Below are 9,438 nucleotides of genomic sequence, written 5' to 3'. Positions count from 1 at the left end.
AGAAGACTTAAGGTGAATGGCTGAGATTGAAGCAGGCATGGAACTTGGCCTGCTCCGTCTCTGCTTGCCCCTCAGTCACCTGTGGACACCGCTGAACTCCTGAAGGGTGAGCATGGAGCCTTCCGGTCCAAGGGCTTCGTCCCCGCCCTCTTTCCTTTCTGTCTCCCTAGTTTTGTCCCCTGTCAGTGCTTTAGGTGTCCTCCTGAAGACGTCACCCAAAGTCCCCACAGTGTGCTTCCACTGTGCTGTTCAGCACCTGGAGGGGTTTTGCTTTTGTTAGACATTCCAACAAAGGCATGAGAAAGAAGGGGTAAGATACCAGCTCTGCGTCCCTCAGCTGTTGTTTATTTCTGTCCTGGCCAGGACACAGAGGGCACTGCATGTGGCCCAAGGACACCCCACACCCCCATTCTCGGGCAGCTGTCAATGAGCCAAGCCCTTGAACCTGTTCTGGGCAAGTCAGCACCTTCTCTGGGCATCGTTTCTGCTGAGTCAGTGGCACAAAGCACCGAGCCGTGGGCCACCCTTCTCCAACTACATGTGGGCCACGGGTGCATGAGATACCTGCTTGTCACCCTCTGCACTGGGACGATCTGCTGACATCCGATGACTAGTGCCCAGTTGCTAAATGAGCTAGACATGGCCTTGCCCTGCTTATGACAGCATTTCCGAACAGTCTCCAGAAGCCCTGCAGGGGTTCCTTCCACCAGGAATCCCTGGCAGCTGTGCTTTGTTCCCTGTACTGTGGGTTCTCACCCCACCTGGAGCCTGGGTAGTGTTTCTACAGAATTGAGGCATCTCATCCCACACCGGCGTACAGGCCTCCTACCTGTGCTCACAAAGGAGCTTCTCAGGAAGGCAGTTATGGGAAATAGAGGTATTTTTGCAAATTTAGGTGGCTTTATTGTTTTTTCCCCATGTCTCGACATCTCTTAACAGAAGGCAGTGAACTCAGCCCTCCCTTCCGTGGGGGAAGTACTGACATGCGCTAGAACACACTCTTTACCCCCTTCCCAGCCCTGCTTCCTGCTTGCCAGGGGTTGGGTATTTACTGGGGCCCCCGACACAGGTAGGCTGGCCCCTTTCAGGTGGACTCCAGACCTCCTATTCCTCCATGTTTCTCACGCTTGGAGTGTGGGCTTGAACAGGTGGGACTCGCACCATCCATGGGGAGGAGGTGGGTGGTCCCACTCGGGTCTTCTGTTCTGAGCCACGTCATCCAAGAAGGGGCACTGTGTGTCCCTAGGTGCTTCTGCAGTTATGACGAGACGGTGCTGTCCTCCACGGAGGTGGTGTTCCTGCTGAGTACTCTCCTTCTGCTCCAGGGGGAAGGGGGCGGCGTGTACGGAGAGTCCCCCTCACACCCTGACCTCGAGGAGAAACTGAACGGCCTCTAGAATGCTGTGACCTCTGGGAAACACTCTCTTCGTTGTTGGATTTTGGACCTCAGACTACCTTTGGTCATTCAATTCCTTTTTAACGTTGCAAGAAGGACCCCAGACAGTGGGGGTAGTAGTTTTCAAATGAGCTCAGTCTCCCCCAAACAGTTACTAAGGTCACTGACTCTGGACAACGGATTGATTTTCCTACCCAAGTTTCTCAAGGTCATGTGGTAACCTCTCGCTCTCAGTTCCACCTCCCGCTGTTCTTTGTCTTGCTAGGATTAGAGGCCACAGGTATTTACTGAGGGGCAACCTGGTCCAAGTTCATGAAGAAAATACCAGCGTGGAGGCAAAATGACTTCATCCTGTGTCAACAGCTGACCAAGATCATTCGGAACAAGCAGGCAGACTCCTTCACAGTGGTTTTTTTCTCGGACCTTTCCAAGTCATTCATGCTCCCTCAAAAAATTTCATTAGCACACTGTACTCAGACGTGCAATAAACTAATGACATTGAACTCTCCTTTAGCCGTGGTGAGAGAGTTAGGCATGGTCATTGCCAGGTCCAAATTATTTTGTTAAAATGAATTTGTGGAGGAAAATTACAGGGGCGGGGGAGGCACTCGGAACTTAGCCCTCAGGCTTTACTTTCTGAACTCTCTCAGCCTCCAGGGAAGCCTGTGGCTGAGGCTTCCCCCAGCTGTGGGGGAGATGAGGCCTCTGCAGTCCCTTGTGTCGTCACCCTCGTCCCCCCTTATCAGGTGTCCACCGACACCTCCCCTCTCCTTTCTCGTCCGTCAGAAAAGTCTCCCACACCCATCATTTACCCAGTCCCTTCGGGACAATGGCCCTTTCATCTTGGTTCCAACCGTGGATGGACCAACCTTGTGCCTTGTTGGAGACATTCTGGTACCTGCAAGGGAACTCACTACTGGAGAGATGAGGGATGCTCTCTTAGAGTCCCTGACAGGACAACACTAAGAAAGCATCTCCGCTGGCCCCTCCTCACTCCATCCATAGGGTAATTGCTCCTCACTGTCCTTTTCCCATAGCATCTTCCACCCACCCCGTTCCCTCACCCTGCCCCCCCACCCCCACCCCTAGAAGGTCTGCACTCCAGGGCAGCCCGGGGCTGCTCATTCCCTAAGGCTGTGCGTGCTCCATCAGGATGTCCCCAGTGCTGGTCCCAAAGCAGCCCCAGCATTTAGCAGGCCACCTGCATGGCCACGGGAGCAGCCCAAAGGCTCCTGGGTAGGCACCAGCTGATGCGAACCCACACCCACCTTCCCCTCCTCTGGGATTTGCGGCTGTAGTGGTTCCACCAGGGGAACCCCTCCCGAGGCCTCCGCTGCAGAAAGCAGCTAAGTCCTTGTGCACCTCGAGTTCCTGGGGGACCCGACTGACAGGTGAGAGGAAGGCGGCCAGAGCTGAGGGGCTTTGCGTGAGCGGTGCCCCAGGCCACGTTGCGGTGGCCGCGCTGGAGGTGCGAGCACACAGGCTGCAGAGGCCGAAGAACCCTCTGCTGTAGCTGGTGGGTGAGAGATCCCTGAGTAGGTGGCGCTGCACTTGGGGCCTCATCCAGACGAGGTCTCCCCAGGCGGAGGGTTGCCACTGCGGTTCCAACAGGGATGCATCCCTCAGCCCCCGGTGCTGGCAGCTGTCCGTGCAACCGCCTGCAGCCAGGCGAGGGCACTGCCTCCCAGGAATGTCTGCCAGTGTGCTGCAGAGGGATTAGCTTTGACGTCATGGAAGTTTGATTTCACTGCTGCTCCTAAAAGCAGCTGCCTGGAGCAAGTGGAAACGTGTGTGGCAATTTGCGCGCCCCCAGAATGACCGAGGACAGGCAGGGTTCCGGCGGAAGGAAACGGCCTGGCCGCAGCCTGGGGCTGGCCGGTGAAGGATTAATAGAAAGCAGAGCGATCAAGATGCTGGCTCTAGAAAGATACAGGGAACAAGGGTGTGGGCTGGAGGGGAGGAGAGAGAAGGTGCTGGAAAGGTGTGTCCTACTCATGGGCAAGATGCAAAAGAATTTGGCCAGTGACTTAGAATCATTTCCAGGGGAGGATGACGAGGGGCAGCCCCGGAGTGGTGGAAGGGGGGCCTTTACTCAGAATCCTACCCCTGGCCTCTTCTTGTAGACCCTGACCGCCACTCTTGGGGCAGGTCAGGGATCTATGTCACCTTCCCTCCACCTTCTTGTTTCTCTGCCTTGTGTGTCCCTTGTCCACCAGCTCTTCTTTCAGTGACGAACTCTCTCGGCTCTATTTCCCTGCAACATGTCCCTCCCCTTCATTTCCCCAATTCTAAAAAAAACAAAAACAAAACAAAACCCCAAACAATCCAAAAACAAAACCTTGGGACAACTGCCAGTGTGATCATTGCTGCTGACTGGTGTCCAGGTAACAGAATGTTCCCCAGTCGCCCGAGAGGGACCCCTGATCCTGACTGCTCACTTCTGCCCAGTGCCGTTCAGGGAAGGCCCTCCGGGGATTTCTGCACTTGGCCTGGCCTGCGACCTGCTTCCATCATGAGCTCAAGGCAAACCTGGTTGTCCTTTGAGTCTCCATCTGGCTCACCCCGGCACAGTCAAGAATGGAGAGAAGGAATCTGGGTTACTTTTGGGTGTGTTTTACAAGGCCAGAATTCCCTGTGCCAGGTCCGAGCAGTTCTGAGACCTGGTGGTGGGGCCTTTGGTCCCCATCAGACAGGGGCCAGTAGCTGTACTAGGACACAGTAAAGGGCCAAGGTCCTGAGGTGTCCTGTGTCCTCATATTCCTCCCTGTGCTGGGCAGAGTCTTGGGTAGGCTTACTTCTCCCACCTTGGAGATGGATGGAAGTACCTCTTACCACAAAGAGAGTGGAGTGGCTCATGCAGAGTATGAGCTTTGGAGTCAGACTGAACTGGATTGAGCTCCAGTTCTGGCTCTTATTTGCTATGTGACCTTGGGTAAGTTGCTTAACCTCTCTGTGGCAGATAAAAGATGACCACAAATTCTTTCATACTCTCCTACGAAAGAATGGGGTCTGTTTCTGCTCTTGAATGGGGGCTGGCCTGATGTGGCTTTGACCATTGGAGCACACCCCAGAAGGATGCTAAGCTGGGGCCAGGCCTAGCCTTCCGAGGATTCGCAGCCTTTGCCTCACTCTTTTGGAGCCCTGAGTTGCCACGTAGGAAGTCTGAGTATGAGGTACCAGCTATGTGGCAGAACCGTGACGTGTGAGTGAAGAAGTCATCTTGGACATCTGGCTCAGTCGGGCCGTGCTTAATGGCAGCCTCAGCTGCCATCTGATTGCAGCTGCATGCAAAACTCAGAAAGGAAACTGGCCAGCTAAGCCCCGGTCAACTCACCCCTGTAGAACCCTGATAAATAGTGATAACCTGTTGTTTTAAGTCCTTAGGTCCTGGGGTGGCTTGTCGTGCAGCACCCAGAGCACTCTAAGTTTCTATTTTCTTTCTAGCAAAATCAAGGTAATATAGGGACTCTTACAGAGTGGATGCAAGGCTAAGATAAGAGCCTGTGTTCGCTTAAAAAAAGCCCGTGCATCTCAGGGCTGAGCAGAGGTTGTATGCACTACCCAGTTGCTGCCTGTCACAGATCTGCAAAACTGCTGCTCATTTTGAGTGCAGCTCAGAGAACCCCAGTGCGCTGGATTCTGGGGTGGAGGTTTGAGATCCATGTGCCCCTCTGACATCAGAATGGCTTGGATTATGTCTGAGGGACTGTCTTAGGTGCTGCTCAGTGATTGCTAATGAGTGACAGTCATCAGCTTGGTTTTGGGGTCCCAGTGTAGGAGGTCCTGCTCAGGGAAGTCCAGGGGTGCTGGGGATGGGCACACACATTTTAAAAAAGATTTTATCTATGTATTTTTAGGGAGAGGGGAAGGGGACGAGAAAGAGAGGGAGAGAAACATCAGTGGGTGGTTGTCACTTGCTCACCCCCTACTGGGGACCTGGTCTGCAATCCAGGCACGTGCCCTGACTGGGAATTGAACCAGAGAACCTTTGGTTTGCAGGCCAGCACCCAATCCACTGAGCTACACCAGCAGGGCTGGGGATAGGCACAGACATTTGACTGTGTTGGCTTTAGGGACTTTGGAGACCCTGATGAGTCTAAGATGATCCAAGTCAAGAGGACAGTTTTTATTTCATCACTGCTTCCTGGATGGTACCTTAAGGAGGGAGAGTGAGTCAGAGCATTGGTATTGAATAAATTAGTTGTCCATCTTATCTAACCAGTTAGTGTATGCTCTCTATTGTGAAGGAAGAAAGTGGGTCAGAGCATCTTACTGGCTGGCTCAAGTTTTCATCTCTGGGACTGTTCACAGGGAGCTACCAGTGTTTGTGAGAGAGCTGGGCTTCTCAGGTAAGAACTGCCTACAAGTGAGGTCAGGTTAAAAGTGCACTGGGCAGCCCTGGGCAAGGCAGTGCATTTGACCTTGGTCCATTGTGTCATAGTTCAAAGTAGTCTCGTTACTCTCTTTCCTGTTTTTCTTCCTGGTTGAGAACAAAAATGGGCTTATTGCAAAGCAAAAGGAGTCAAGCAAATATGACCAGAATGTATAGTTTTCTTTCCTTCTTCATTGAAAATAGCTATGTATGTCGAGGGAGGAAGAAAGTAACATTTGCGGTGCTCTTGCTGTCTTACGGCTAATTTGAGAGAAACACGCAGACTTATTTTTCTCACAGTTATCACCATACTGTCACAAGCTCCAGCCCCCGTGCCTGCCCTAATGAGAAGATTAAAGACCAATTAAAGCCATTTGCTTTGCTTCTAAGCAGGAGGCGGCAGGGGAGCTAAGTAATCTCTGAGTTGATGCGGTGGTTCTCAAGTCACGAGGACCAAATGGCTGCAGCGACCTTGCTTTTTATGTCCAATTAAATGGACCAGAGATAAGATCTATATTGTTTCTGAAGTGCTGAGATCCACAGACAGGGGATGAGAAATCTCTTTGCCTGTGCCAGCGGGAAAAACAAAGGAAACACACCAGGAATTCAAATGGGACTCTTAAGTCTCATTTTTTTTCCCTTATCCACTGCAATGCTCTTATTTGATAGCAAGGCTTGGTTGGGGGAGCTGGCGGTACTTGGGCAGGGCTGGTCATTCATGGGCTTAGGTTTGCTTGTGGACAATACTGTTAAAAAGTACTCCACTACTGTAATTTGATTAAATATGGTAGTTGATTAAATATCAACTACCGCATTTTGCTTTGTACAGTACGCACCCACATTTCTGAGCACATTATACAAATGCAATTATCATACCCGTAATTATACCAATGGTATGTAGTCATTGTACCCATGTATAATGTGCATCCTTATTTCCCCTAAAAAATTTGGGCAAAAGTGTGCATTATACACAGCAAAATGCAGTACCTGTATGTCCCTGGGGTGGAGGCTAGAGGGTTACAGAGAGGCCTAAAGTGTGCCTGCCTGCGGCGATCATGACATCTCGGTGGCTAGCAAAGCTCTGGGCATTGGAAGAGATTGGTACTTGGAAGAAAATGCTGTGTGTGGGGGAACTGAGTTGCCACTCCCCTCTCCTTCTCTATTATTCTAGAGAAATCATCCAGGTGACATTGGCTAATTGAGAAATGAGGTACTGGTGTATTACTCTGGGCGAAAACCCCAGGCAGTGCTTCTGAAAGGCTGAGCTGGGGACAGTGAATTAGATCTGAGGTCATGGTGGGGACCGACTCCTCCCGCCCAATAGGACTGGGGCTGTGTAGATGATCTTAGATGCTCTTACTGACAAGTGAATGGACAAGGGCCACAGAGAAGAGTATGGTATTCCCATGAGTACGCACTGCGTGGGGACAGGACGTAGGGAAGGAACTGTCCTTGACCACTGGAAATGAAAGACAACAATGGACCCTGTCCCCAATTTGGAGGCACTGTTAACACGCTTCCTAGTAAAACACGGGCTGTTGCTTGTCAGGCTTTGGTCAGTTCTGGTGATAATGCTTCTCCTCCTGGAGATGGGTTTGTAGCGATGGAGTTTGGAATTGTTTCTTCTAATAACCCTTCGCATGGGCAGAGGGCCCTTGAGTGGAAACCTTTTAGAAATGTGAGAAGATGGAGAGCAATCTTTCTCTTCCAGTGAGGTGTCAGATGTGTTATAAAACAGCACACTGGCATGTTTACACGGGGTTTTTAGTTTCGTATCATGACTGCATTTTGGTGTGCGTCTGTTGTGGGATCTTCATGATGCCTCTGTTGAGGGTGTGTCCTGGAAGAGAGAATTTGCACTTATTTCTGCTGGGGACCCCAAGAGACCACCAACTTGGAATTAACTGAGGACATATATTTATTGATTTTTAGAGAGAGAAGAAGGTGGGGGTCGGGGAGGAGAGAGAGAGAGAGACACTGATGTGAGAGAGAAACATCAATTGGTTGCCTCCTGTATGGGCCTGACTGGGGATCGAACCCACCACCTTTTGGTGTACAAGACAATGCTCCAACTGAACCACCCAGCCGGGGCGAGAATTTCCTTTTCGAATTTTATTAGCATCTCGTAATATAATCTCCGTATCTATTTTTATAAATGTGTAATTCTGGGTTCCAGTTTTTACAGGTTAGTGCTACCCTTTTGTATTTTTCCCCCGATCACATGCAACAAATATTCCCTCATTTTACAGTAGTCTTGGAATTATCTTCATTTTGCAGACAATGAACGAGTTTAGCTAGGTGAGTAGGTCATTTAAGTGTGAGATGTTGAACCAGGCTGTAGGTTCAGGCTTTCCTAACTGAGACCCAGTCTGCTATGTTACATTTGTGTTTCTTGTGTGCAGGCTGAAGCAGTGAACAGGACTGGCCGTGGCCTTGGGGGCTAGTGGGCGCTGGGAAGGAGCACTCAGGCCTGCCTTTATTTTCTGTTGCCACTCGAACTCTCGGGTGAGATGGTTGATTTCTTCCTAGTTACTGGCTACTTCTCTGTTCTCTATCTTTTTGATCACAGTTCCCATTGTTGCTGCTTCTGCTTCCAGAGAGATGAAATGATCAGTAAAATGAATGTGAGGCAAATCCACTGTGTGCCACCTGCACGACTCAGTGGGACAGATGGTGGCACGTGGCCGAGGCAGGGACCTGCCACTCCAGTTCGGTTCCACCCAATTTCCTCCACGTGAGAAGCTCAGATTAGAGGAGGCCTTTGCCAGGCATGAAATCCACTTGGGTTATTATCTCCGATTCCTTGGATGGTTTTCTTCCAGAGAAACCAGACTTGTGTAAAGAAGGAAAAAAGATGCTCTGGCAGGTGTAGCTCAGTGGATTGAGTGCAGGCCTGTGAACTGAAGAATCACTGGTTCGATTCCCAGTCAGGGCACATGTGTGGGTTGTGGGTCGGGTCTCCAGTTGGGGGCATGTGAGAGGCAACTGATCAATGTTTCTTTCCCTCTCTTTCTCCCTCCCTACTCCTCTCTCTTAAAAATAAATAAATAAAATCTTTAACAAAAAGGAAAGGAAGACAACCCCCTGACTCTCAGATTGGCACATGAAAATGTTCATGCAATGATTTGGATGGCAACTGTGTCTCCCTAAAGTAGCGCCATGGCTGCCGAGTCGACAAGGCAGAAATAGATGGCCTGGGTTTCCCTGGAAATGCACGGAGGAGGAGAAAAGAGGGACTAGACCCTTTGCCGTGTAGATTATGCCAAATCCACCCAAGCAGGAGACGCTGGACGTTTGGTCTGAGTTCCAACATGGGTGGAACGGGCGCTCTCGGCCTGTGGTCTGCTCTGGGACTTCGGGGTGCTCACCTGAACAACCACGTGCCCTAGTCCAGAGCACTCTGGTTGGCAGCCACCTCTTTCCTTGCTGCGCCAGCTGCCCCTGGGCCCTCAGTTACCCATCTCGCTTCTGCTGCCTCCTTCCAAACGGGCTACGCCGTGGGGCTGCGGACTGTTCTCACTCATCTCACGCTGCTGCTTGTTGTCTGCGTGTCTTCTTTTGTTCTTCCCGTGTGGCATCTCCTTACGACGGAGGAATGCTCTTCTGGCTACTTACCCGCGTGGACTTTTCTCAGCTTTTCACTCGTTAATCACAGCCTCCTGGAGCCCGA

This window comes from Artibeus jamaicensis, unplaced genomic scaffold, assembly GCF_021234435.1.
Source record: "Artibeus jamaicensis isolate MK-2021 breed Jamaican fruit bat unplaced genomic scaffold, CSHL_Jam_final scaffold_754, whole genome shotgun sequence".
NCBI lineage: Eukaryota > Metazoa > Chordata > Mammalia > Chiroptera > Phyllostomidae > Artibeus > Artibeus jamaicensis.
Note: the sequence above shows the minus strand (reverse complement) of the source record.